The 25911-nt window shown below is 35.0% G+C and overlaps 1 pseudogene; it reads left to right on the forward strand.

Moving 5' to 3' along the window:
• The first annotated feature begins 1900 nt into the window (after positions 1–1900).
• The window catches only part of LOC107705758 (maltase-glucoamylase, intestinal-like), a 66860-nt pseudogene continuing 42849 nt past the window's right edge, over positions 1901–25911 (forward strand).

Genomic DNA, 25911 nt, shown 5'->3' on the forward strand with positions numbered 1-25911 from the left:
AGAAATGTGGTAGTGTTTGATATACGATTTTGGTCAATGATTACAGAATAGCGTCTGTCTATGTAATATGTAAGTTTGAAGAATTCTGGCCTTGTATGTTTATGTTGTATGGCAATAAGCCAGTGTTTGATTACTAGTGATTGTACAACAGTTAAGGGTTAAGTAATGTGTTAAAAGACATTACTGTTAAATAAATCACATGTAGTTGCTAATGTCTGGTCTGATGTCTGGTCACAAGTGCATTATAGTTTTTGATATATATTAAGAAGTTAATTCTTTAATTTAGCAAGGATGCACTTGATCAAAAGTGACACTAAAGATTTACATTGTTGCAAACAATTATATATTGTCAAATAAATTCTGTTCTTTTGACCTATCGATTCATAAAGTAATCCAGAAAAAAAATTCACAAAAATATGAAGCAGCACAACTGTTTTCAACATTGATAATAATAAGAAATGTTTCTTAAGCAGCAAATCAGTATTGGAATGTTTCTGAAGGATCATGTGACACTGAAGACTGGAATAATGGCTGATTAATATTAAGCTTTGCAAAAAATATATATATATATATACAAAGTATATTTGAAAATTGAAAAAACATTTTTTAAATATAATATAATAAATAAACAATATAATAAACTGCAGAGGACCTCAGATGATGCCAACCCTGAAACAACAGAACTACCAAATTTTGCTATAAGTTTGATTGCATCATATAATAATTGCTGTTAATAGTGTTCATCGTCTGTTTGATTACGTCTTTAATTTATTTTTCTGTACATTTCTGCCATATGTACATTGACTGACAGTCACCACTGATGAGCTACCACTAAATATTGTAGAAACTTAATTTGCTGTAAAGTTGCTTTGCAATGATTTGTATCTTGAAAAGCGCTGTACAAATAAACTTGAATTTAATTGAATTTAATTTAATTCTAATACTGTTTCAGAATATTACTGTTTTTTTGATCAAGTAAATGCAGCTTTGGTGAGCATAAGAGTTGAACATTTAAACATTTAAAAATCTCATTGACCACAAACTTTATTGTATTGGTTTGGAATTGCTTAAATAAAAATATACTAAAGTATATCAAAATGGTAATTTGCTATATTTGTCAATTTGTCCCCAACTTCAGATTCCGGATCAGATCCAGACATCATCCCAGAATGCCCCAACATTCCAGAGGGAGAGAGAGTGGACTTTTTCTCAGATGGCAGCGCTTCCCAGGTAAACTGCAGTGGATATGGCCCACATTCCATACAAACTCCCAGCATGCTTTGCTAAATCTTCATATGTGTCCTTACAGCAAAAATGTTTGGAAAGGGGTTGCTGTTGGAGCCCCTTGAGTGAGACTAACGTCCCCTGGTGCTTCTTTTCCAAAAACCATGGCTACAGTGTGGTCAGCGAAAGCAAGCTGATGATGCCGTAATAAAACATTATGATACGTATCATTGGCTTTTAGGTAAGTCTTTGTATTACCTCTTTTGTCATGAGCCAGTTATTCATAGATTATTTTAAAGTTGGGAGTGGTGTTTCGCCACGAGATATCATTATTGTACCCTTGAGCGAGGTTATATCAGGGGAACGGTCTGTTTTCATGATGCTATTATATGACGAAATTGTATGAAACAAACTCTACTGACCTTGGTTTTGTAATGACGAAAAAATGATAAACTGTTTTCAAAGAAATATTTCACGGCTTCTTGTTAGCTGCTTTTAATAAGGGTTGGGGACTGCAATACACTCTTTATGCAACTTGTAAATGTTTGTGCGATGAACATAAATGATATAATCATTTGGATTGTCGAGGAGAAGTTTGCTCTTACCTTTCTAAGCAATCAGACTTACTAAATCCCATAGACATTAAATGAGGGACTCAAGCCATTTCCTTTAGAAAATGTTCAAGTCTGCTTTCCATTGTACTTTGAAAAGTTTGCAATTGACCATGTAGCAGGTAGAGCAAGCATTTCACAAAGACCTCATGGAAAATGTTGCTTTGCTGCAGATATTGAGGCCAAGCTGACAAGAATGGATGCTCCATCTCTATTTGGAGCTGATATTAAAGAGTTGACCTTCTCCGCTGAAATGCAGACAGAAAACCGTCTTCGATTTAAGATCTGTTTACAAACTGACACAAATAGCCGAAGCATCGTGCAAACCCGTCTATAATGCTGTGCAATGTTCTCTGTGTCTACCAGATCACTGATGCAAATCAAGCCAGGTTCGAGGTTCCTCACGAGCATGTGCAGTCGCTTTCCGACACTCCCAGCGCACCCCTAAAATATAGATTGGAGCTGATCCAGAAACCCTTTGTGCTGAAAGTTTGGAGAACAACATCTCCTGAAAAACTCCTGTGAGTGGGGAGCTTCTCGTCTTTTCTCTTCCTTTTCAAGCACAGATCATATGTTGACTCTTTGTGAGCTTGGTGCATTGCTAACAATGCAGCACGAGTGTTCCTTTGACTAAATGAAGAGCAATCACAACACCAAAAAGAAAGAAATTAGAGGCATGAATAGAATGGTGAGGTCTGAAAGAAGCCTGAAGCAATGCAAACAAGCTTTATGTAACGCAGCCGGTCTTCGTCGGCTTTGTTTCGGCTTTGTTATTGTCTGCCGTCATCTGTGTGTTTTTGTGTACTGTTGAAAAATAGCAGGAAGGTTATGAGTAAGTCCCGATTCTGAATTTGAGTGTTGCATCTGTCACCAAAGCAATTTATTTCAGTGACCTTTTTAAAGAAATATTAAAGAAATCAGAGCGACACTACATATTGGACGTATATACACTCTAAAAAAAAATAAGCTTTTGTCTCAGTTACAGTTTGCATCTTTTTATAATGAAATTATTTTCAACCAACAATCTACATGCAGTTAAAGGAACTTAATTTGTAACACATTTTTAAGTTAATTGCTAAAAAAATTATTTGTTCCAACTAATTGAGTTGTGGCCCTGGAAATAATTAGTCTTACCTGTTTAATATCAATAGCTAGCCTAGCACATCCTAAATGTAACTTATTTAGCATGCGTTTACCTTACTATTCAGCACAATATTACCTACCCTTCAACAACAGACTCATAACAGACAATGTCATAGTCACTACAACTTAATTTAAAAAAAGTTAATGTAATGATCAACAATATTATGTCAACAGAACTTGCAACTTGAAAGTTTAAATTTAAACATTTAAAATGCAACGTTCAAACATTCAACAGGTCCTCTGATTTACTTTTTAGAGTATTTACTACGTAATGGTTACTACTTACCCATTGTTTTAACAGAGACATATGTAAACGTTTATGACATTTAAATAAATGAATTACCATTCAAGAATGGTAATATACAAAAAAGTTTAAAAGTAATTAACAAACTGTTAACCTTTGAATAATGGCCATTATCAAAGGAAATGCTCAATATAGTAATACCTGATTTTTTATTATAAAGCAGTTCTGTTTTACACTGAAGCACTAACTCTATGACGGCTGTTACAATGCTCAAACACTGCAGATGCAAGATGTGTGAAACAGAGCTTATACGTACATCAAAGATGAAAATAATGATCCGAATTAGACGCTGATTCCACGTGAAATGTTGTTCTTATTAAAACAGCTTTCAACCGCTGGATTGCCCAATGAGAAATAGATCTTATTTCCAAAGAATACAGCGATTTGCCACATAAAGTACAGAAAAGGAGCATTTTTATGAAAACTGTTTTTGTTTCTGTTTTTTAAAGTAATTTCCTTCTCATTTTCCATCTGTATGTGTGTTGCGAAAAAAAATCAATGATCGGTAATCTTTTGTCTGATAAAAAGCCTGTCTTAAAAGGCTAATAATTATGTTTTAAATCATAGGAATACATGATTCATAAAGAGGTTTCAGCATGGACTGATATATCAGAAGGATTGGATCTGTGTAATACAGGTGCATCTCAATAAATTAGAATGTCGTGGAAAAGTTCATTTATTTCAGTAATTCAACTCAAATTGTGAAACTCGTGTATTAAATAAATTCAATGCACACAGACTGAAGTAGTCTGTAGTGATGTTATTTTTAAAATTCCTAGTAGAATTATAGATAAGAAGATGCACATGCAACAGAATGATTCACAGCTATAAGTTTAGGTTGTTGTAAATAGGAAGTTGTTTTCGTGGTTACAGAAGATGATCTTTAGATGACCCATCTATCAGTGTGTGTCATGTATTCTGGTGTTTTCATGTGGTTTGGGTGTACATTTTTAATGATTTTGGACCCCTCTGTATTTGAAGACATTGTTGAAGGCTGAATTTTTTAGTCAGTGAACATGTTCTTGACAGGTTTCATGACATTCACCCACAAACTGAACTGTGCGAAAACTTATTCTTTACACCATCTCTTCCTCTCTTGCTCTGTCAGGTTTGACACAACCGTTGGGCCGCTGGTTTTTGCTGATCAGTATCTTCAGCTCTCAGCTAAACTCCCCTCTCACAATATTTATGGCCTTCGAGAGCATGTCCATCAGAACTTCCGCCATGACACCAACTGGAGGACCTGGCCTATCTTCACAAGAGATGCTTTTCCCAATGGAGTGAGTCATAACATTTCGATTTTCACTATGACTCTTCAGTAAAAATACAAGTTTTTAGGCAAGTTTTTGAAGAATATCCTGGCCACTCTGAAGAACTTAGGATGTCAAGCTTAAAAAAGGATGCAAAAGCATCATAAATGTAGTTCATAAAACTCATGCACCAAATTCCAAATCTTGAAAAGACATTCGACTGACATTAAAATCATTATTCTCTGAGAACTGATGCTAATGGATCATTGAGTCAGTGAGTGGATCATTGAGTCAAGCACAGGATCAGTCTGATTCACGAACGAATAATTTAGAACAACATTACTACTTTTCTGAGGAGGTCTAGGGTCAATATAAAGATTTACAGTGAATAACTACTTAAAATTATTGATTTATGTCAGACGACTTGAAATAGTGCATGAGTCATATAGTATGGAACTTTTTATAATACTTTTATGGCGATTGTTTTTATTATTTTTTTTTTTTTTTGTCGTTTTAGAGCTCAATAGCCCTAATTATAGATTGTATTTATTTATTTATTTATTTATTTTATTTTATTTTATTTTATTTTATTTTATTTTATTTTATTTTATTCTATGTTCTAACTGATCTGACTTGTATAAATTACTTTAGTTTTTTATAACCCAATGCAATCAGGTTGAATTTGCCATATTCTATTATAAACATATCACATGCAGCTCTTTTTTTTTTTGTATAGTCTGTGAGGTCACTTTCTGTGCAGTATTATCTTGGCATTTCTATATCAAGATCATGAAACATAAATGTCCAGATAAACTGATTAAAAGGTTGAAATTTGCCATTACAAACCTTAATGTATTTTCTCACCGCAGGGCACACACAACCTGTACGGCCATTACCCCATATGTTTGGAAGATGCGAGCGGCCAATCCTTTGGTGTTTTCCTCATGAACAGCAATGCTATGGGTAAACAGACCCTCTCTTGAGTAGTTTTATTGTTATAGCTTTTTTTTGCATTGCTGGTCACAAACATGAGCTTTGCCGTGGGCTGAAGTCATAATAATCTTTAATAACATGATTTGTGATGTCTGTGCACAGAGTGTATAGTGTGTTTTGATGTGTTTGTGGGTTTGGAATGGCTGCTTTTGTTAAAGGTTAGCAAATTAGAGCAATTTAAGTTGTTTACGTCTGTCTGTTCATGGCTGTGTGCAGAGGTGACAGTCCAGCCTGCTCCGGCCGTAACCTTCCGGACTATCGGTGGGGTTCTGGATTTCTATATCCTGTTTGGAGAAACACCGGAAACAGTGATGGATGAGTTCACGGAAGTGAGCATAGAAACAGATAGAAATAGAAACACCATGTAGGAGAAGTTGTAAACACTTTTGATTTATTTATTTTTTTTCATGATAGAGATCCAGCATGATGGACAGTACTCATGCTAGGACACAGTGAAACTTGTACGTGGGAAAAAAAACGAATAGGGTCTTTCCATTTCATTCTTAATTTCTCCACTTTCCAAACAGATTTAAAGCAAAAATCTAATAAAGTATTAAAAAATACATATATCAAATTGATAGCGTGAATATGAATTTTTCAGATGTTTATTCTCTCACAGATGTTATGTATATATAAATATTCTTATTGGTCAGTCATAGTATTCTGCAGTCAAATATTTTTGTATATTGACCAAAAAAAAAAAAAAAGTCTGAAAAAAAAAAAAAAGTCTGAAATGCTTGATTGTGGTCATTTGCGACATTCTGCATTCAAATGTTTTAGTAAAATAACCACTACATATTTTAATTACAAATTAATTCATTTATTACAAATATTTTAAATGATAAGTTATAACTATTATGAATTCAAATCATAAAATATTATATGATAATTTATTACACAACTCTCACCAAACTGCATAAGTGACTATTGTCCTATTCAAAATCCTATTTCATTTAAAAGAAAATGTTCAAATCACATCAATATTTGCTGTCAATTTCAGGTTATTATTCTTAACGAAAACTAAGCTTAAAATTAAAACCAATAAAAAAGGTATTTAAATGTGAACCGAAATAGTATAAAAAAGTATAAAACAGTATAAAAAAATAGTTTTTTAAATTATTTCAGCTAGTTGCCAATACATAATTTCTCACTTTCTTTCTAGAAGTGAAATAACTAAAACTAAAATTAAAATTAAAATTAATAACAAATATATAGACCCAACTACCGGTATGTAGAATTTTTTTTTTTTTAATATTTAAAAAACAAATATGTGACAAAACCCCCAACAAAATAACTAAAACTTTCATTTAAATAAAAATAAATATAGAAAACATAATAATAAAAACTTATTCAAAATATGAATAAAAACAGAAATAATGTATCAATGATACTAAAATAACACAGTTCCATTTATGTATTTATTTATTTATTAGTAAGTAGCCATAATAAGCAGATAGCCGGTCATTATTGAAAAATTAGCCCTGACAGGGTGATGAGGATCACGCCATGAACTTCTTACCAAAACTTCATCAATGCTAATTGGCATTAGCGCTTGCCGAAGGTTGAAGTAAAATCATATAGGCCCAGATGAGGCTTCCAGATTTGCCTGAGGGAGTCCTGTGATGTTCAGCGTGTTTAACACTGCTTTATGTGTCTCCCGCTGATTGGCAGGCCTTTCATCCCTCCGTACTGGTCTCTGGGCTTCCAGCTCTCTCGCTGGGACTACGGCAGCTTGGAGGAGGTGAAGGAAGTCGTGGAGAGAAATCGACAGGCCGGCCTTCCGTATGTAAGTGCCAAGAACAGAAGGAGGGTCCTCGCTTTGTTCTACAAAACTTGATTCCACCCAGTACTTCAAAGCCACAATCGAGAGCACGGAACAAAGCCTACCGATTCGTGAATAATGACTCCACATATGTGCATTTCACCTATACATGCAGTTAGAAGCGTTTAGCACCTTATGTTGGGACTCTAATTGCCGAAAGATGGACTGAAGCTCAATGTTTGATGTAATTCGAACAAAGAGGGGATTAGCATGTCAGGATATTGCATCTCCGCCTGATTAGCATTAGAAAATTACTGGCAGGAGAATCTCACCATCTGCTGATGGTTGATGAAAGTCAAGCCTTCCAGAAAAATCAAAACAGACAAGAGTGAATCTACAATGTCAGCATGCAAAAGAGGCATTAGCCATCGTAAAGGCCAACCTGGTCTCATGGCAAATACGTACCTGTGGGCACATTTTTGCAAGACGTGAAATACGTACCAATAAGTACATATCACTGCAGTTTCCAAAAAAATTAACACTAGAGGCAGTAAAACTCCGACACCTTTTAAATTATTTTCACACAGAGTATGATTTACAGAGGGCTGAAGGTGCTGATTCTAAAGGACGAGGCTGCAATGCTACAATGAAACATGAACGTTAACAACCTGTTTACGCTCTTAAAAATAAAGATTCCAAAAGTTGGTTTTCATAGCAATGCCACAGAAGAGCCATTTTTTGTTCCTCAAAGACCTTACCTTCTTAGCCTAAAGAACATTTTAAGAAATGTTTACACTTTTGTGCAATGGAATATTAAAGGTTCTTCATGGAACCATCAATGCCAAAAAATAACCTTTATTTTTAAGAGTGTAACTTCCATAATTAGACTTTAAAGTGAGACAGGATATTCAATGAGAGGAAACTTGGATTTCATATTGATTTTACCAGGACTGAAAGCTGAATCAGCATTATTTTGTGTTCCGGGATGTCCAGTACACTGATATTGACTACATGGAGAACAAAAAGATCTTCACCTATGATATGGAGAAATTTGCAGAGCTGCATTAGTTTGCTGACTACGTGCAAGATAAAGGGCAGAAATACATCGTCATACTGGTGAGCCATTGATATTGCAGTTTCATTTATGCTGAGATCCAGAGTTTTATAGGTTGCCAAGTTAGTTCTGGGATTTGGACGAGTTTTGACTCATACATTTCCACCCCTTGCTGAATTTGATTTTGTGGAGTCAAACACCTCAAAACATTTTCTTCTTGGTAGGATCCTGCCGTATCCACAGGTCAAAGGATAAACGGACCCTATGAAGCACTTGAGAGGGGACATGCAGCTAAGGCTTGGGTCACTGAACCAGATGGACAAACACCTCTACTGGGAGAGGTAAGATCCTCCGAAGATACTACTGATCTTGGCATTACATTGATTAATTGTTACTAGGGTTTAGGATTGAGAACTGGTTATTTGTCTTAAAAGAAAATGCTGAACTATATGATTTACATGCGTTTGGTTTTTAGTCATTTTTGTTAGACATCTGAATTTGTACACTGACACAGTAGACACTGCATACTGTATTGCATTGCATTGTCCTTGCTGGTTGAAATACACAGTGTGAAGAGGGTTTGATCTGGAACAAATGACTAATTTATTTTTGATGAGTTCAAATTAAAACAATCTGAAAACTTAAAGTAAAATCATTTTTTACAGTGATTTCTGGAGGATCATGTAACACCGAAGACAGGAATAGTTTTGCTAAAAAGTAAGCTTTGCATCACAGGAATAAATCACATTTTAAAATGTATTTTAATAGAAAAGTTATTTTAAATTGTAATACTATTTCACAATATTACAGTTTTTACTGTATTTTTTGATCAAATAAATGCAGCCTTTGTGAGCAGAAGAGACATAAGTATAACTAGTTATTTAGAAATGAAGAATTGGTGCTACTTAATGACCCAGAATCATTACATTTCATACAATTCCCACTCACTTTTTTTACCAATTAAACGTTATTAATTGGCCAGTGCTGTTTGGGGAGACAGTTATATTGTACTGACTTAGTGTAGGAATTAGCATTTTATCGTATAAAAACTAGAATGAAGCAGAATAAGATAAGAGACATAAGTGAATGACTGAATGAAGAACATCAGGAGTTGCCATGTGATTTGCCATGAGAGAGACCATTAATTTACCATCTGTAACCTTGAGTTAGATCATATATCAGTCACCCCTCAGGGCAATAAGGCACATATCACATGGCAGTAATATCACTTGTGATTATTTAGCCGATTAGGCACAGGCAGATGTTAATTGCTTTTTTATGGTTTTATTTCAGGTCAGTGTTTGCATTGATTTCGCATTAGAGTTTAATATCACGCTTTCATGCAGCTCAGAGCCATGTGAGATCAGAAACAGAAAATAACTCAGGAGGGAATAGAAATGCCAGTGGCTTAAAAACTTAAAGATATAAATAAAAGGAAACTTGTAGACAGGCTGGGTTTTTTGCAGCTCTAAATGTCATCGATGACCAATTGTGATCTTAGTGAGTGAATCTCTTATTTATTTATTTAATTTTGTGTTCATATGTTTCATGACAATTAAGCGTCGTTCTCCCGTCTCATGTTGCAGGTCTGGCCAGGGGAAACTGTGTTTCCTGACTACACTAACCAGGCGTGCATTGATTGGTAGGTTGATGAAATTTCCCGGTTCCACAAGGAAGTCAAGCATGATGCTCTCTGGATTGTAAGTAACCCGCAGAGATCATTACCCTTGAGCAAATATTGAACCTGATCATTTTACGTTTTGGTGGAAAGGTCACAAAAGGTTGTGAAAAATGTTCTGATTCCGATCTCCAACTTCCTAGTCTCCAAATCAATACTATTTATCTCACTGCATCAATATGTATTAATCATGATATTTGAACACAGCAAAGCTCTATAAACATCTGATCTAGAATACAATATAAACCGCAAAAGCTTTTAAGTCAACCTGAAATGAAAATCGACCTTGCTTACAGTAGTAATTCATCAATCTCCTATTCAATTTGATTATATTCAAGTTCATTTGTATAGCGCTTTCACAGTACATATTGTTTCAAAGCAGCTTTACAGAATATGTATGTTTCAGATATTACAATCAAGCACTACCATCAAAGAAGAAACTCATTTTACACCATCCAATCAATTCCTGATTGATAAAATCATGTCCAGCCCTACGATTTGTCTCGCAGAATAATCTGATTCAGAAGTGCATCATTTTATGAAAGTAAAATGGTTGTGAATTCCATTTCATGTTGACTTTAAAGCTTCCCTAAAGGGTTTTGCTTTAATCTCGAGACAATTAGCCGCCTGAATTAGGGAGCGCTGAACTAATTGCTGTTTTATTTCTAAGGACATGAATGAGGTGGCCAATTTTGTGAAGGGAGGCATCAATGGCTGCACTGATAACAAACTCAACTATCCTCCATTTACCCCAAGTGAGTCTCAAATGCATCTACAGCTAGATTATAGCATTTTACATAGAAAACCGTTATAATGAAAACATTTAAAGTGGCTTAATGCATTAAGAAAGTAGCCTAATATTGAAAGGCCAAACTCAGTATACACCTTACAGTGATACTGCATAAAAAGGACAAATTCGGTGTACAGTTATATACAATATGCACTATGTGAAGGATTTCCTTCCTCCCCTTTTCATTTCTTTTGTAGCTCGGAGTTCTACCGTTCCATTTCTCACTGTAGACAAAAGTATCCGCTTGCCGCTTGGAGCTGCTGAGTCACGTGATGGCATGACAACAAAACACAGCATAGCAGGAGAGGAGCAGCAATACGAGATGTGAAAAGACAGACATGTCTACACTTTGTTAAATGTATTAAGCAATGCATTAAGTCAATAGGAGAGAAACTTAACGTAAAGTAACGATCTTATCAGGCTAGTATCGATCCGATACCAATACCAACGTTGGTATCGATACTATCGATATTAGGATCGATCCGCCCACCCCTACTTCTTTGCTCTTTGGCGGTCTGGGGTAAAATGCACCCCAGAAAAAGCAGAGGACGATTACGTCCTTTTTTTCCCAAACACACACATTGTAAGTATTAGTTATGTCGCGATGACACGATTCACGCGATCAAATTTCCATGTTATGATTTAACCTACTGTAACGCCGCATCTGACGTTACATTGGATGCGAGTTATGCGATCATGTGACAAAAGACAATAGATGTCACAGCGCTAGCTAGAGGCAAAACAAAGGGAAAACTGGAGGCGGCCAGTTCAAACCAGCGCCAATTCGGCTACATAAGGAGCTTAAAATATCATCTTGTTATGATGTTGAAGAAATGATCATTCATGTTTTCACGCTGACCAAATTCAAAAACTAAACTAAAATTAAATAATCTTTGAGAGCAAGGGAACCCCCCTGGTGTTTCGGGGGCCCTATGCAGCTTACGTATTTTGCGTATAGGGAGGATCGGCTCTGTGAACATGAATGACTGATGCTGCTTTCAAGTCTTGCCAGAAGGATTACTGCAGATGGATAGTCAAATGTTAATGTGCTCATGGCTGTGACATATAACCATGATGATTTTGGAATTATGTTTTTGAATCATTTCATAGTGGTCTGGTTGGCTGTAGAATATTGTGAATGTTGGTGTATCTCTACATATATTAAATCATTTTTATTAAATTCTCTTTAACCCTCTATTGCACCATGTTGCCTCTGGATAACAAACTCATTTTCTTCATTTTCCAAGCACTTGATTTAAGTTGAAAAAAACATGGTTAATAATGCATGGATTGTTGAGGTCATTTTTTTTTTTTTGTACTCCAGGATGCATATTTTTACTTTGAAGCACTGTGAAATATGATTCACATTTCTTTGAGTAAGCTTCATTTTTATACACCTGAAGTCAAATAAATGATCTGTGCATTATAGGGAATTGCTTAAATGCGTTTGTTTTCAAGCACCATTGTGTGACTGTGGTATAGATATGAATGATATTGAAATGAATGCATTGAATGCAGATGCACTAGAGAATATCAGAGTTATGTAATGTTTTAATTTGTTTTTGTATTATCCATTCTTAAACACCTATACCTTTGTTTTTAGCATTTACTTCACATTTAAGTCAAAGTTAAATATTGTTGTTGATATATGTATGTATATAAATGATAATGTATAATTTTATAATCATAATTTATAATCATTTTAACAATAATAATTATTATTCTAATAACAAGATTATTATTATTATTATTATTGTTATTCAGCATTTTTTTATTTTCATTTCCAAAGAAAAATAAATAAATGAGGTTGAATGCAAAAAAAAAAAAGTAATGATTGTTTTCTTCCCTAGTGCATGCAGTAGATGATTAAGAAACATGTTAACAACAAAAGAAATATATAATTGATGTACTGTATTTGATGAATGTGGGACCGCACACGACAGGTGTGAGTCAGTCACAGCATTGGTGACTCAAGCAGCGTCACCCGTGACTCAGTGTTTCACTAACGTTTTGTCATATGGCAGGATGTTTTCCTTAAATGGGGGGTGAAGAGAGTTAAGTTGTATCATGCTTGTTCTTTTATCCCCTCCTTCCATTTTCAGCAGGAAATCTGTTTTACTCATCTTGTAATTTCTACATCATTGATTTGTTCCACTCTCGTTCCTCCACGCCCCCTCTCTCGTTCGGCTTAACTCCCACATTTAACTCCTGCCTGTGTGTTTGTCATCTCTATGCATTCCTAGGCCACCCAACGGCGTTGTGTCTTTTATTGTGGTGCCAACACTCCCGATGCATCTAATATTGTGTTTCTAGGGAAACATGCACTAGGAAAAAATAGATTCAACTTAATTAAATTTCCTTGCATTCAACTGACCTCATTATTAAACATATATATATCATCCAGGTGGATGCTGCACACTGGTGGTGGATGAGGAGATACCCCCTGGCAATGTAAAGCGCTTTGAGTGCCTAGAAAAGAATTTGAAAATGAATTATTATTATAATTATATAGGCTATATGTTTAATAATGTGGTCAGTTGAATGCAAGGAGATTTAATTAAGTTGAATCTATTTTTTCCCTAGTGCATGCAATATATGATTAAAAAACAACTAAATATATTATTATTATTATTATTATTATTATTATTATTATTTAGCAATATCTTTCCAAATAATTTCTAATATATATTGTTATTTGAATGCAAGACAATGTCATCGAATATTTATATGTCCTAGTGCATGCAATAGATAATTAAGAAACGTGATACCAACTAAAATACATTTTTGAAATTATTTATTTCAGTCTTTTTCTGAGGAGTAACATCTGAGAACTAGGAGACTTCAGAAAAACTCTCAATTTGCTCTCCATATAATATCATTGCTGCCTAGTAGAAACATTTAGATATTAAGAAGATGTCTTTTCACTTAAAATTTCTCATGAAATACAAAAATAAAGACAAATGAGAAATGGAAGAAAATGCCATCATCTTTTATGCTTTTAATTGCAGAATGCAGACTTTGGTATTTTGGTAAATATGAGCACAATCTGAGACATTTTTGATCTCTTCTGAAACTCTAGAGAGATGTTTCTCAGACTGTTGTCTTTTTCATACATAAAATACTGTAGTGTCCATTTGATCAAGTGCCTTGCTTTTTGGGGGGGAAATGGTTGAGATAATAAGGAGTGATTTTTCTGAATCTCATGATGTTATTCTGCAGATCGGTGCGGACATCTGTGGCTTCTTTGACAACTCGACGGAGGAGCTTTGCACGTGTTGGATGCAAATGGGCACGTTCTACCCCTTCAGCTGTAACCACAAAGCACAAGGTTATGCAGTACGTATCGCCCTTATACTCAGAAACATTCAGTCTTAAAGTGTACAAAGCATCTTCCTCTTCAAACATCTGTGCGCAACAGCAATGCTCTGAATTACAAATGTGTCCTCTCTCTTTAAATGCTATTTGTAGAAGATTTATTTCTCTAATCATTATTGTGAGATTGGCGTGAGAGAAGCAATCAGACCTCCAGAGCGAAAGTTTGAGAGGGCAAATGAGGATGAATGGAAAATTATATTCTTGGTGAAATTAGATTAATAAGATTTGACCTTTTAGTCGGAGAGTAATCATTCCACGGCTGTCTCCGCAACCGATGGCTCTCCGCCATGATGAACATATTATCAGTATCCACACAGTAAAATCCATTTCTCTCTTTGCTCTTCAGCTTTCTCTCCCTGTCTGGTTTTATGTCACTTTCTATCAGGACCAGGACCCTGCAGCATACGGCTTTGACTCTCTCGTGGTGAACACCTCCAGGCATTACCTGAACATCAGATACACGCTCTTGCCGTACCTCTACACTCTGTTCTACAAGGCCCATGTTAAGGGAGAGACCGTAGTGCATCCCGTGATGCATGAGTGAGTTTGTACGCACGTGCAAAGAATCCTATAGAAAATATTACAGTTTCCATAAAAATCTGAAGCAGCACAACTGATTTTAACACAATAATGATAATTTTTAAATATAATTATAATTATTAATTATGATAATTATAATTAATGTTTTAAGCAGCAAATCAGCATATTTGAATGATATTGGAAGGATCATGTGACACTGAAGGCTTGAGTAATAATGTTTGAACTTTTCAAATGGTTTTTAAATAACAACAAAATTGTACTAGTTTCTATTTCCTTTTTTTTCCCCAATTATAGCTTTTTTTTGTCTTGTTTTGTCATGTTTGTGTCATGTTGTGTGTTTTGTTTTGTTAGATTGTTTTTGTCTGGTCTTGGCATTTTTTTGTTGTTTTGTTTTGTTTGTTTATTTGATGTATTGTTTTTTGTCTTGTTTGGCATGTTTTGTTTTTTTGCTTTGTTTTGTTTTGTTTGCTTTGTTTTGTTTGTTTATTTGATTAATTGTTTTTGTCTTGTCTTGGCATTTTTTGTTGTTGTTGTTTTGTTTGTTTACTTTGTTTTGTTTGTTTGTTTGATGCATTGTTTTTGTCTTGTTTTGGCATGTTTAGAATTCAGAAGTCAGGAACTGCTTTATAATTTTTTTTCCCCTCTCTGCAGGTTTTATTCTGACAATGAAACCTGGGCAGTGCACAAACATGTGGCCCATGTGGATGACCTCCTCTGGGACAAATGTGAGGAAGTCGGGACTTTTTCTCACTCTTTTCATTTCCATCGCCTCCTTTTCTCTCTTTCTAATGAGATCGTCGACCTCATTATGAAGAAATTAGAACTGAATATAAATTGCGGCCATGTGAAAATGGGTGATGAATTGTTTGAAGAGTCTAATGTGGCTTCATGCATTTTATCAAGAATATGACTGAAACAGACTCTTCATGTTCAAAGAGCTCCTCACGAGATCACGGCAAAAGGCCCGTTTTGAGAAAGTTTGATGCACATACGTCAAAAGACGCCTGCGCTTGGGTTACTCAAATCTTCAGAGAGCGTATGTGATGTAAACACTTTAATCAGCGGCAAAATCCATATGCATCAGTTGCATAAAAGATTATGATAATTACTGGACCATGTTGTACAAAAAAAGTTGTAAGGTGCTATAACAAGTTGCAGGGAAGAAAAAACTGCTGTTGTTTTTCATCTCGCAAGCATTAATTTAATGACACCCGACATCTAACTTGCAGATCAGTTGAACTTTGATCTTCTCAACATGGGTTTTGACTAGGGAAATCTATTCCCACCTTCAGATTTTTTTTGTCGTCTTAGCCATCTTTTTTAAGTGCTCAAATGTTCTCACTCATCTTCGTGCTCTCAATTAAAGAGTCGAGTATGTTGGTGAGCCTCAAAGAGGGAGAAACCACCGCTGTGTGAAGGTCAGGACTACTTTCAACTCCAAAAAAAAAAAAAAACTCAAAAAAGTTATATTGTTGTCTATATGGCCAGGGACAAAGAAAGACTGACAAGTCTGTTGCTTTGAGAATGACAGAACAAGCTTTATATGTTTAAGAAGATCAGGCAAGTTTTACTAATTCTAAAAATATAAGACTTATATGTGTATTTTTGTATACATTGTCGTGCAAACTTTTGGGGTCGGTATGATTTAATAATAATAATATTAATAGTAATAATAATAATAATAATAATAATAATAATAAATGCATAAAAAGATGCATTCAATTAATCAAAAGTGACAGTAAATGCATTTATTTACAAAATAATGATTGTTCATACAGGTATAAATATTGTTCTTTTGAACTTACTATTCATCTATGTTTTCTGCAAAATATTAGGTAGCACAAATGTTTTCAGCAACTGATAATAATAAGAAGCAAATTTTTGAGCAGCAAATGAGCGTATTAGAATGCTTTCTGAAGGATCATGTGACTAAAGACTGTAGTAATGATGCTGAAAATTCAGCTTTGAAATAAATTACATTTTAAAATATATTCAAATAGAAAATAGTTATTTAATAACTCTTATTATCGAGTTGTATGTTGTATATTGAGTATACAATATTACTGTTTTAATGTACTTTTGAGCATGTGACTTCTTTCAAAAACATCATAATCAACCCCAAACGTTTGAAAAGTAGAGTATCTGTTTACTTGCTTGTTTATTTTATTTTATTTTATTTTATTTGTTTTCCCTGTTATCCCTAGGATTAAGTTAAAACGAGCACAAGAAACATCCCTGTTGTGTTCTCTCACAAGTGTTGTTTGATAATGCATTGAGTTAGTGTTTGTGCTGAAAGCATTCTGTTATGCCTTACCAATGTATGTGTTCGTTTACTTGGGTCTGGAGACGTGGAGGCGAAGTAAGTAAAAAAAGATGTGATAAGTTGATGCAACTCCCTGTGTCGGTGTGATCCTTATCAAATATAACAATCCCATGTACCTTTTACTAAGTAATATATTTATTAACCATTGATTATATTTGTTATATGTTTGTATTTACAACCGCTTCAAAAAGTCTACCTATGCATTTTTTTTTTTAAACACACACTATTGTTATCTTAAGTCACTCATGGTTGAGTCTTCAGTGCACAGAGCTTTCAGCTTGATATGAATATCATATTTGAGTGCCACCATCTGAAGTGTACAGTGGGTTTTCCCTCAGGCACAGGGATGAATCATCTTTTCTTTTTGGTTCGTTTGCTGCTTCGCTTTCTGTCAACTTCTTACTCGCCGATATCTCGCTCATATTTTCTCTTTCTGAAGCTTGAAAACCCATGACAGGAAGACCAAACCTCTCAGAAAAATCACCACTGGTGATGGTCTGCCCATTTGTTTAATGAATAATGCAAATGATTAAACCATCAAAATAATGTCTATCTTTATGTTCAGCTGATTTTCCTGTGTTTATTGCTGTTTTAGGGTGTTGAATTTGTGGAGGCCTATATCCCAGACGCCATCTGGTACAGCTCTGAGACGGCAAGACCATCGTCTGGCATGTTAATGTGAATGTTAATTTTTGGGAGAATTATTCCTTTAAAATCTGCTTGAAATCATTGACTTGTTCCTATTGTGAGTCTGAGGCAGTGAGTCTCTAGAGTCTGGTTAGTGCTCTAAGAGCCAGATTAACTAGCAACGATCAGATCACTGATAGGATCGGTCCCTTGCGTCTGTGTGTTGCGTGTCTCAGAACGGGTCGATTACAGAAGCTGTGATTGGCAAAGCAGGGCTTGAGTGACCCTGGCAGAGCCAGAGAGAGTTTGATGGAGAGGAGCGACACGGAGGACCTGATTGGATCTGAAATTACTTATGGATAGAGCGGAGACTCGATGTCTGTCTCGTCGTCTCGGCATTGACCTAGTCACACAGCCAGAGAGAAGGGTGAGGGGTCTCGAGCTAGAGATGGGTAATGCATGCAGTGTGTGAGGTGAAAAACACACTGAAAGTAAGTCTATGTTAAGCTCAGTTTCTACTGAAATATTATAATGACTACTTCATGTTATTACTGTAAATTAATATGGGATCTCTGTCAAACAGTGTGAGAAGCTTTCAGAATATCTTTGTCACTTTATGTAATTTTATTATTTTTTATAAAAATGGTGGTGAATACCAAGTTATCAACATTTTGTTGTAGTAACTCAGTTTGGTAGTAACTATGACTCAGTTCCTAAATCCAGCAATCCAAGTTTTTAAATACAAATATATTTATATCAATACTTTATATTTATATATATATATATATATATATATTTGAATCAATACAAAAATTATTAAAGGGTTCTTGATCAAATTCTAAATTAACACATTTTTGAGACTATGATTACCATAATTTTTTTAAATGATAAAATATCATAATTTATCTTTTTTATATATAATTTGTATTCAAATTAATTTACATTTATGCATTTTGTTGTTACTGTCATGCTCCCCCAAATAAGCTACAGGAAAACACAATAATGATTACAATATTTAAAAATTATTTGCAAAATATATTCTACCGTTTAAAAGTTTGGGGTTGGTGAGATGTTTTAATGTTTTTCAAAGAAGTTTCTTCTGCTCACCAAGACTGTATTTATTTGATCGCAAAATACAGTAAAAACTAATATTGTGAAATTGTTACAATTTAAAATAACAGATTTCTGGTTTAATATTTTAAAATGTAATTTATTCCAGTGAAGCTGAATTTTCAATGGTCAGTCTTCAGTGTAACGTGATCCTTCAGAAATAATTTTATTTGAAATATTTCTTCTTATTATTTCTTCTTATTTTTATTTAATTTTTTTAAACCTGTTGCATTTTTAAGGATTCTTTGATGAATAGAAAGTTCAAAAGAACAGTATTTGTTTCAAAAATAAAATCGTTTGTAACATTAAAAATCATTTTGCTCTCACTTTTGATCAAATACATGCATCCTTGCTGAATAAAAGTATTTTTTTTAATCATGTTGATTTTTAAACAATAATGTATTATGCAATCTATTTACAATGTGATTTTTGGTTTGTTTTACAGGGGGTAAATATTACAGACCGCAAAGCAACAATTAACATGTACCTGCCAGAAGATACAATTGGTTTACACCTGAGAGGCAGAGGTATTCTGCCCGTACAGAGACCAGATGTCACCACTACATAAAGATAATGATGGGGGGGGGGACATATAGCCTTAAATGACTAAAAAGCTCATATTAAACTACTGCTCGGTCACTAAAGCCTATCCATGAAAATACCGCCATTAAACACATCTAATGCCCCCCAAAAAACTATCTGCTAATTTTTAGAGATTGCATTATAGTATTTTGGACAAATACTGTGGTATTCTTTGAATTACCATAGTATATGAATACGACAGCCATTCAGTACTTGGTTCAACGCATCACAATAATATTTAATATTGCAAATTTAGTGTATAATACTGAGAACGGAAAAATATTTATGGTGTTGTGTTTTTTGTGCACCTGCATCTATGTTTCAGACATTTATTGCTTGTTTATTATTCCTGTCAGTGGTAGTTCTGTGTTTTCATTCAGCTCATTCCTGTTCGTCTGCATGAGGCCTGAGTTTCTATTTAACGTTTGGGAAATTCTTCGAATTTCTCTTTGTGTTCAATAGCAATTTATTTTATAGTGCTTTTATTTCCCTCTGACTATATGACACCTTCAGCAGCAGAAATGGAAATGTACTGTATCTCTTAAAGTATCTTTTAGGGTGCGCTAGCATTCAAAGTAGGGGCGATATTCGAATGCATCACAAATACAAGGTGAAGTACAAGTTATTTCAAATTCATCCGGCTGTGCTGTACGGTGTCTGTGACATATTATTCACAAACAAGAATCACATCTGAACTTCAAAGGATCCATTTTCTATCTGTTCTTCAGTTTCTGGTAAAAAGTTGTACGTTTGTGTGATGAAAGTTGTGTGTTCCCTCAGCTGGCGTCATCCCATGGGACTGATCGTCGCACTCGATGACAACAAGACTGCGTCAGGCGAGCTATTTTGGGATGACGGAGACTCTCGAGGTATTTTGGAGGGGCTTGCTATTAATTAAAAGTTGTTTTTTTTGCTTCTTCAGTTCACTGTCAGAAACAAAAATCTACTTTATACAGGACTCAATAACAATAATTTTTTTTTTTCTAAAAGACCGGTTGAGTCAGAAGTTCAGTTTTCTACTTAAATTTCCTTTTATATATTTATGTTGTATTTATATTTCATTAAAAGTTAATTTTTTAATTTTAAATTTTTTTTGTTAATTTTTTATTTTTTTTTAAGTTATATTTTTTAATTTGCAAGAACAGTTATTATTAAACCTTATGATATATATAAATTCATGGAGCAAACATTTTGCTTGGATGCGTCCAAGACCTTTAATTTTAAATTAGCAGAATTTGCAACATCAAAATGTTCAGTAAATTAACAGTGCAAAAATAAATAAATAAATGTTTGAGTTTGCAAGGTATAAAAACACATGAACTTGAGGAACGAACGTGAGATGTAGTGAAAAAGCAACACTGGCTTGAAACTCTTTCAAATTGGTCACAGGTTCATTCTTGTTGTTGCCTTGTATAATAGTCTTTTTGAGGCTAAATTATTAGATTTATCCAAATGTTTCTTGGAAAAACAAATAAGCCTTGTGCGACTCACATTTAGGTTGCTTGGTCTCTCATAAATTTTCCTTCTGTCTGTTTCTTAGATACTGTTGCATCCAGTGATTGCATTCATTACCAGTTTTCAGTGGCTAATGCACGTCATCCTAATGTCACATTTAGATTGCATTGTATGTCCAAAGCACATTTAAGTCATTTTTAAATGGCATCTATTACAAAAATCTTTTTGATCATTTTATTTATTTTTGTTTTTGGCTGGATCAGGGTGTTTTGTCAATGCAAGTTGCCCACAATGGATACCAGGATCCAAATAACTTGAAGTTTGAGAACATCACAGTGTTGGGAGTGACTGCAGCTCCTGCTCTTGTGGCCGTTTCAGATGGCAACACTGTGATCTCTCTGTCTGACTCCCAGATTCAATACGATATTTACAAGCAGGTAATCATAGTTTTAATATTAGAGTTTTCTGTTCACCACCAAAGTCAATATGAAACAATATGTGTGACTTATTTTGATTAAAATAGTTTATTCAAGAACAGGGTATAATGGACATAAATGATAAAGTAGTTAGTGTTATTTTAGTATCACTGAGATACTACACTGAAAAAAAAGTGATACTATTTTTTTTTTAAGGTAAGTGGTTGCAAACAATTTATTTTAGCTTTTACATTTTTTAAATTTAAATTTAAAAAAATATATATATTTTAGCATTTAAATTAAAAAATGTTGAAAGTTAGTCAACTAAATTAGTTTATTTAAATGTAGCTAAAATAAATTGATTGCAACCACTTACCTTAAAAAAAATAAATAAATAAAATTAGTAAATTCAATGAATCATTTTTGCAGTGTATTATAGTTTTTTTTATATTTTGAATAAGATTTTATTTATATAGTTTCTGCTTTTGTGCTAATTTTATTTAAAGTTTTAGTAGTTTTTTAATTATTATTAGTTTTTGTTGTTTTTAAATATGTCTATATAGTTTTTACTATTTTTTTTTTCAGTTTTAGTTATTTTAGTAAATCAAGTTAAAGTAAATGAAAATAAGAAATGTTGTCTTGGAAACTAGCTGAAATAAGTTTTTATTTTACTTTGATAACATTTATTTTATTTCTAGTAATATTTTTTTTTATGGTTTTAGTTTTAGTTTGAGTAACTATAATAACTCTGGTATACAGCCATTTAAAGCAATAATCAAAAGCGGTAAACACTGTGACATTCAGCTCACCTCAACATCAAAAGAAAACAAAATATAGAAACATTATAGTTTGCATACAAATCTGCAACAAAAACCACCATGAAGTATGCTTACATTTGCATTTGCATCCTTTCAGTTGTGCACTTTTGTAATGAAAGTAACGTTTGTATTGTTTTTCCATTGTAATAATATATATATATTAAAAATGTACACCGTAATGACAACGTTTTTGCATTACAGTACTAAATAATACAGCAGTATGCAAACATACATGATGCACTGCATCTGAAGTAAAAAATGAAAGCCAACAGGCAGATAAATTGACAGAATCCTCAATCTAATATTTTCATTAAAGCCAAGGTTTTCTCAACAAAAAAGCCATCTGAAAATAGTCGTCCTTCAAAGGGCTTTACAGAATTCTCAGAAATGTATTAGCTAATTTGACATTCGGAGAACATCTCTAAACGAAGTGAAAAATAATAAATAAAAAAAAATCACAGCCAACGTAACGTAATTAGGACTGTGAACCAGTCCAATAAACCATGTCCACAAAATGAAGCCTGACTTCTGTTTAATACGGAGCAGGATTCCCTAGGGTACCAGGAAAGGCCCTGTCATTCCAAGTGAGTGTTCAGGGATGCTCACGGACCAGAGATTGAATTTGTCAGGGCTCTCAAAAGCACACACGCATTAGCCTACTATGAAGGGCATCACTTTCTCAGAGCTCAAGGTCTTGGAATGACAACACGAGGACGTGCAGACTTTGGTCTTAAACTACGCGTGACACATTAATGTCAGCTGCTGTAATTTATGGCACGTCCGCCAGCTAACGCAAACGCAACAGTGTCTGTCAATTTTGTCATCCACATACTTTAACTAGAAGCATCATCGGCTCTGGCTAGGATTCTGAAGAGAATACACCTGCTGTCTTTTGTGTGATATGGAAGACAGATGGGGCCAAAAGTGTTTAAACGGAACACGTGAAATTTGACCATAATTTATGGTACATCATCGTTGCTGGCTAGGATTCTGATGTGAATATACCTGCTGTCTTTTGTGTGATATTAAAGTATGGAAGGCAGATGGGACCAAAAGTCTTTAAATGTAATGTGAAATTTGACTGTGTCAACATGTGCTGTTTGTCCGTGTTAATATGACAACATGCACACCAGCCACTGAAATTTCTGTATTTGAAACTAAATTTGCATATGCAATGCAGTGATACGTTGGTATATTTGTATACAAACATCAGATGTCATGTTTATTTATGAAGGATGTATTAATGGTACACTGGTATGCATGCATGCATGTCTGCAAACATCAGACGTTATATTTGAACGTTATATAATGCACTGGTATGTTGTGTGTGATACCAGTCTTGTGTCATGATTTGTCATGTCCTTTTTATTTGTTTAGTTCAACATTCTTTCTCAGGTAGAAAAGTCTTAATTTACATTGTAGCATTAAAGGGGTAATATGATGCTCTTTTTAAAGATCATTAGTTTGTGTATTTGGTGTAACAGAATATGTTGACATGCTTTAATGTTCAAAAAACACATTATTTTTCAAATACTGTACATTATTGTAGGTCCTCTATGCCCCGCCTCTCTCAAACGCTTCGTTTTCTACAAAGTCCCTCCTTCCGACAAGCGCAGTCTGCTCTGATTGGCCAACTGACCCAGTGCATTGTGATTGGCCAAACACCACAAGCACGCGTCGGAAATGCAACGCCCCTTACCATAATCGCGAGCGTCAGCTCTCAAAGTAAATATCAAGATATTAATAATGTCGTTAGTTTTACCATCAGTTCAAGCCCGAAAGGGCAACAGAGTCGCATGACAGACACAGTGATGATGCAGTACACAAGCCGCGGTTAAGACAGCTGACGTGCTGAACATTTGGGTGGCATTATGCAAATATTTCCATATAGTGTGGTAGATATGTGGGGGCGTGTTAGAATGAGCCATTTTAGGGGGGCGTGGCAGAGTCTTAACTTTGATAAAGAATATCTCTTTGGTTTTGAGACTTTAGTCTTTGCAACTTCAGGGATCTTATCTATGCACAATCAGCTTGTAACACTCCAAAGAGAAAGGAAAACTTGAAATCGCATCATATGACCCCTTTAATTAATTGACTCTAGCACAGTAGATATCAGTAAAGCAATGCTGCAATGAACTAAATAAATAATTAATTTGTGAATAAATCTTGAGGTAAATCTAATTTAAAAAAGTATTACACATTCAAACATGGCGAGAATGTGCCCGCATTGAGAGACACATTCAAATTTGTTGTCTTAACATGGTAAAACTTTGCGTCTTTAAACATACTAAAGAAACGTACCGAAAACTGATGCCTTGACATGGCCAGAATACACATACAAAAGAAATGTGTTCATAATTAACGAACACTGTGTCTTGACATGGCCAAATTTTACATATTCCATTTAAAGACCTTTGGCCCCATTCACCTTCCATATTAAAGGAGTCGCAAAATGGAGAATCAGATCAAAACGTTCTGACGTTCACAATTTACACGACTTTGTATGTAGTACTCAAGGAGGTGTTCTGAACAACTCATGTCTGTCCATCAATCACAAGAGCCATACTGCTGTTAGGTAAAGAAAATCTGTTAGGTCTGCTGTTAGGTACTTCATTGAGTATTTTTGGTCTTCTAGGTGCTACATCTGAAAAATCTGGAGCTGGAACTGGGGAAGGACTACACAGTCAACTGGGAGGCCAAAATCTCTGCAAATATTGATTGCTATCCTGAAGGGAGTGAAGATCAGGCCAAATGCGAAGCCCGCGGCTGCATCTGTGAGGTCAGAGAGAGATGATATTCAATATTCAACCCTGTAATTTTCAGATAGACAGTTTGGTTGGATGTCTGTATACGGAAAGTGAATAGCAAATTTGTACTTTTGCCTCATTTGCTGTAACATAATTGTTTTTATTCTCTTTCTTAGCCATTAAGTGTTCCTCTGTGTTATTATGCCGAGAACCACGGCTACATCACCAGCAACAAGGCATGGCATCACTGTAGATATAGACCGCAATACTGAATTCCCAAGTCAGCGTTCTCGATCTCAAGACATCAGCAAGCTACGGGTGGAAATCACATACCTGAGTGGAAGAAGCCTACTGTCAGCGAATCACCACAATCACCAGCTCTGGACTCCATGTCCCAGAATCCTCCCCGGCTCACACCTGTTCTCATTCACGATCACCATCACCTGAGTTCTGATTCCCCGCAACTGTCATCTGCCATCAAGGCACCATTCATAAGGGAGCTCCTTCCAGTCACTCACCATTCGGTCTACCATTCACTACACTGAACTTTACCAGACTCTCTGTATGTTACTTACCTGTTTATACTTGCTTCTAGATCCCCAAAGGTCTTGCTATGTTGCTCTCCTCCGCACCTGGATCCCGAACCCTCTGTTAACCTGCAAAAGAACCATTCATCAATACTCAGCTAAGATTCATTGAACTGTCATTTGTGTTGGATTCTCACCAGTCATTGCTCCATTCGATCTGCCTCAGCCATATCTATCAATAAAACTGCTATTCATTCACTTACCTGTTGTCTCCAGCTTGATCTGTGACAGAAGACCGGATCAAAAACCAAAATGCTTCTCCCTGCGGCTATGGAAGTTGCCGCCCTAGCTCACCAGGATCTCCCATTTGTGGAGTATGCTAGGGAGTTCTTTGGGATCGCCGCGAGTACGGCGTTAGACGGCGCAATGCTCAACTCTCTGTTCTGGATCGTGGCCAACTACCATCGCCCCGTGGACCTCCCAGACACCACTGGACTGAGCTGGAGGGAAGGGATCCTCCAGTGTCTGGAGAACGTCCATCCCCGATCCAGAACCAGCTCGCCGTCAAGTCCGCCAGCCATT

The sequence above is a fragment of the Sinocyclocheilus rhinocerous genome, unplaced genomic scaffold (genome assembly GCF_001515625.1).
Source record: "Sinocyclocheilus rhinocerous isolate Xijiao unplaced genomic scaffold, SAMN03320098_v1.1 scaffold834, whole genome shotgun sequence".
Classification (NCBI taxonomy): domain Eukaryota; kingdom Metazoa; phylum Chordata; class Actinopteri; order Cypriniformes; family Cyprinidae; genus Sinocyclocheilus; species Sinocyclocheilus rhinocerous.